General features: G+C 50.2%; 1 long non-coding RNA gene across 1 annotated transcript in view; it reads left to right on the top strand.

Moving 5' to 3' along the window:
• Positions 1–1,418: 1,418 nt before the first annotated feature.
• Positions 1,419–5,000, top strand: part of LOC308175550 — a 10,443-nt gene continuing 6,861 nt past the window's right edge. Inside the window, exon 1 of the long non-coding RNA XR_013937961.1 lies at positions 1,419–1,510. This is a non-coding gene — a long non-coding RNA (uncharacterized lncRNA). The remainder of the gene's footprint in view (positions 1,511–5,000) is intronic.

Genomic DNA, 5,000 nt, shown 5'->3' on the forward strand with positions numbered 1-5,000 from the left:
ACAAACACAGACGGTTCCAACCAATGAGAGGATCTCATACTGCAGGACACATTCTCTTCTTCCTGCTGTCTTGATGCGATGTACGGTCCGCCTTCACCCTCCACTTCAATGTTTGTTCGTTGCCAGGGCAACGGCAAGAAATGGCGATGGCCGTGAAATAGTAAGACATTTCAGCTGTAGCCATCGTCTTTTGCTCTGAGTAGAAGCATTAAAAACAGAAGGAGAATTTGGACACGGTGTCTCGACCAGATCTACTTTGGTCCAGCCGCTTTGGTCCTGCAGCGTGTTTTCAATTTCATACGGTCATTTCCAAACCGAGAATTAGATTGTATTATTTCGCTATTATGCAGTATGAGCAGGTAGCTATTATTTTAAGTAGTATTTTAATTATGCCATATTTTAAGTATGCCAGCGTTGCCATTGTTGACAGCGTCCTGGATTCCCATTGGTTGACTTTCTAATGTCACCCATAGCACACCGCACGAGGAGAAAGCCACGACCCAAACATTCGATCATGTCAAGTTCACCGCAGGTGTTTATGGTACAGCCCATTTTTATATTTCGTAGTGAGAACTTAGTTCGTAGCAAAGTCGTGGATGAATGTGTGTGTCTGTGCCAGAGAACTTGATGGACCTTGTTTCTGGTGTTGTGGTTTTTTGACTTTCTGACCCGTCGAGAAACGTGTTTGAAATTCTTGTTCTCAATTTGTTTGATTAGCTTTTTAGTCTCATTCTGGGAGAAGAGCTCTTGTTGTCTATGGCAGACAACGCTACAGCTTAACGTTGTTTTGATTTTCTGCACGTGTGTTTTTATGTTTTTCATTAAAAATATATATATTTATATAAAAGTTGAGACCCATTGGCTGTGGTAAAAACGACATTGCCCATTTCAATAAAATAATGATTTATCTGTTGACAGCTCAGTTGAAATGAAATCATGCAGTACTCTCTGTGCTGCCAGAATCAACATGAGGAAACATTGTTGCTCCCACTGCTTCAGTAGCTTGTTGCATGGCAGGGTTCATGTGTCCGAACTGCAGAGGAGGGGAGGGGAGAGGGGGGGTTAAGGGTCGCCCTCTCACTCCCACCCCGCCCCGCCCCTGTCCACTCGCTCCGCTCCCAGCTTCGCAGGAAGTGAGGCGTGCACTGGAATGTTGGCCAGAGTCCACACAGCGTAGAGAGAGAGGCAGAGACAGAAGCTCTTACTCACTCACTCACTCACTCACACATACAAACACACACACACCCTCCCTCACACACACACACACACACGTAGTCAGACACCGACACGAGGGTGCGAGCAAGCAGAGCGAAATGCTGCGATTCAACCAAACTTCCAGGACTGGACACACTCTTCTGGGACTGGTTAAAGACTAAGAGGGATACATCAGACAGAGAGAGAGAGGGCGAGCGAGAGAGAGAGAAAGAGAGAAAGAAAGAGAGAGAGAGAGAGAGGTGACACTGGATACCCGACTCAGGCTGTGTGACAGGTCCGGAGCGCTGTCAGAGGGGTAAGTGTCTAAAGAGCTTCCCTGGACTTGTTCCCTCGCATGGTGTATGAGTGTCCATTCTCCTCAGGACAAACTGTGAGGAGCGATTGTTCTGTCGGAGCTGAAAGGTTGACTTGTCTCCAGCAGGGGGGCAAGAAGAAGAGGAGGAGGAGGTGGGTTGGGGGGGGTTGGGATAGCTGGACGACAGCATGTATCAAAGATGTCAGGAATGTCAAGCATGCGTTTGATGTTATTTCGGTATTGTTAGCCGAGAGACCGGGATGCCAGCGCGGAGAGAGACCTTGTTGTTGACGTTGGAACAGGAGTTTGGAAACTCTGGTGGATGAAGTGAACGAAGGTTGAATATGAGCTCATGTTTTCGGAGAATGTGTTGAAGGGCTACTGTGCTGTGAGATCGATAGCGTCGTCGGGTTTCTGAGAGACGTGCGCTGGCCTGGTCCGAAGTGGACACGCTCTTCCCCGTCTCGGTGTCAGTGTCATATTTTGGGAAGCAGAAAGTCACGGGTCTGTCAGGGAGGTTCCGGCAGGGCGGTCAGCCTCTATAAACGCTGCAGTAGGGCATCGCATACCGCCATGTGTGGTCTAGGGGGAGTTCCCCTGTGGCTCAGTTGGTAGAGATAACAACGCTTAGGTTGTAGGTTCGATTCCAGCTGGGATCTACTGAAAAATGTATGCCCTCACTGTGTCACAATGTATGTTATATATAATAGGTTAGGGGAGGCTGGAGTCAGTAAGCTTTGTCTAGGGTTGTCTAGGGGAGTCTAGGGGAGGTTATGGGAGTCTAGGGGAGGTTAGGGGACTCTAGGGGAGTTTATGGGAAGCTAGTAGAGTCTAGTGGAGGCTAGGGTAAGTTAGGGGAGTCTAGGGGAGGTTAGGGGAGTCTAGGGGAGGTTAGTGAGTCTAGGGGAGGTTAGGGGAGTCTAGGGGAGGTTAGGGTAAGTTAGGGGAGTCTAGGGGAGGTTAGGTGAGTCTAGGGGAGTTTAGGGGAGTCTAGGGGAGGTTAGTGAGTCTAGGGGATGTTAGTGGAGGTTAGGGGAGGTTAGGGGATGTTAGTGGAGTCTAGGGGATGTTAGGGGAGTCTAGGGGAGGTTAGGGGAGTCTAGGGGAGGCTAGTGGAGGCTAGGGGAGGATAAGGGAGTCTAAGGAAGGTTAGGGGAAGCCAGGAGATCAGTAAGCCATCTCAACCCTGTCGTGTTTTCATTGACTGTTGTCACGGCCAATCACCCCACCCCTAAGGTACAACCCCCCCCCCCCCCCTCTCATCCTCGCTCTGACTTTTCCTGCACCAAAAGTTGCATAACCTGGGGTTTAATCTTTGCCCGGCTTAGAGGCAAACTCCTCCTTCCAGCTTAGCTGGGGCTGGAGACACCCCTCTGTAGTTCACACAGACATGTGAGGCACACACACACACGCACACGCACCCTCTCTTTCAAAGTGAACCTTTTTCTTTTTTCCAAGGTGAGAAGTGTGTACGTGTGTGTCAGTGTCAGTCAGAGCTATGTAGAGTTCTGACTGACACTGACACACACACACGCACAGGAGGGGGGGGGGGGGGGAGCACAGACGAGCGTCTGACCTGGCGGTGTGTGCAGAATGCCGTGCCATTCCAGACGCCCGGGCCGTTGTGTAAGGTGGAATGCCACGGCGACGGAGCGGCCCGGAGCGGGGGGACGAGGTGCGTCAGCAGGCGAGGAGAGGATTCCTGCGTCCCCTACGCAGTGCTAAGAATACCGCTAGCTAGCTAGCTCACTCACACAGTCGCCGGTACGCAGGGCATGCTAATGATATATTGTGGAATGATAATGGACACAATGGGGTTCCTCTGTACCAGTGGAGGCTGGTGACTTCCAGAATTGAGGAGGCCAAATTTTTTTCCGCTTGCTCGCTTCACTCGCGATGGAATGTTCCCTGTTCTTCTTATCTGTCTTTGTTAAAAATTATTAATTTGTGTTTGGCGGTACTGAAGGGATTGGGACACTCTCAGGATGGTGGATGAAGCAGCTTTTATTGCCTGCACAATGGGTCATCAAATAAACAAAACAATTGGCATGAATCTCTGGTCCGCCTGCAGCAGCTATTGTCCCTTCTGCTCAGGCTCACAACATTCACCACAACATACTACATACAATCAATGACATGTCAAAAGCACTCAAACACTATGTCAATCAGACACACAACATACAATTCAGAACAATACTTCATCCATTTCTAATATTTATCCTGCAGAACAGCACTCATACGCGTGTGGCGGAAAAAGGTACTACACGGAGGCCAGGCCTCCTGTGCCCACCCATTTTCAGTGATTTGGCCAATCACATATTGCCATGAAAAAAATTGCATTACATTGACTTCTATGAGAAACCACTTTCCGACAGGAGGCCTGGCCTCCGTGTAGTACCTTTTTCCGCCACACGCGTGTATGAGTGCTGTTCTGCAGGATAAATATTAGAAATGGATGAAGTATTGTTCTGAATTGTATGTTGTGTGTCTGATAAAAAATATAATTATTGCTTTTTAAAATCTCTCTCTCTTCTCTCAAATTATTGGGGAGGCCAGGCCTCCTCCACCTCTATGGAGGAGCCTCCACTACTCTGTACATACGCCACACACTCTCCTATCCTGCTGGAGCTACGTAGCGTCCAAGTTATGTAGCAGGCGTTCTCCTCCAGAGGGACTTAATCAACACTCTCACACACACATACGCAGACACACACACACACACACACACACACACACACAGTTGATGTACAGTACAGTACCAGTGGAGGCTGGTGGAGGTAGAAACCGTAGGACAGCCTCATTGTAATGCATGGAATGGGATAGGGAATGGTATCAAACATGCGTTTGATATGTGATATGTGTTTGATAGCCTTCCTCCTTCCATTCCATGCATTCCATTACCATCCTCTCCTGTACAGTACGGGGTCTAGCTCATGGAGCGACCGACTCCCTCAGATTTGTCTTCACCTGGCTAACGCTAACCCACACAGACACACACCTGACTCACCTACACAGGCGGTTCTAGTTGATGGACAGTGGGGCTCTTTGTATTAGCGATGGAGCTGGTAGTTGAGTTTGGCTGTTCACTGGGGGAGAGGAGAGAGAGGGGGGGGAGCGGGGGTGTCACTCGTTGGTTAATCTGACATGAGTCCCCTCCCATAAAACCCTCCTCGAACTTGACGTCCCACTAAGTCAGCTCCCCCCCCCCACCCCCTCAAAACTGTATAGTGGCTAGCTAGCTAGCATCGTCCCAGGGTGGGTTTCAAGCTGAGTTTATTCAACGTGAACTTACTTTGTTGTTTCTTCTGTCTCCTGGTTGACGTCCCATGGCTGGAGTCAGGAGGGGAGGCAGGAGGGGAGGCAGGAGGGGAGGCAGGAGGGGAGGGAGGAGGGGAGGGAGGAGGGGAGGGAGGAGGGGAGGGAGGAGGGGAGGGAGGAGGGGAGGGAGGAGGGGAGGGAGGAGGGGAGGCAGGAGGGGAGGGAGGAGGGG

Source organism: Nansenia antarctica (assembly GCF_963989245.1).
Source record: "Nansenia antarctica genome assembly, contig: SCAFFOLD_1061, whole genome shotgun sequence".
NCBI lineage: Eukaryota > Metazoa > Chordata > Actinopteri > Argentiniformes > Microstomatidae > Nansenia > Nansenia antarctica.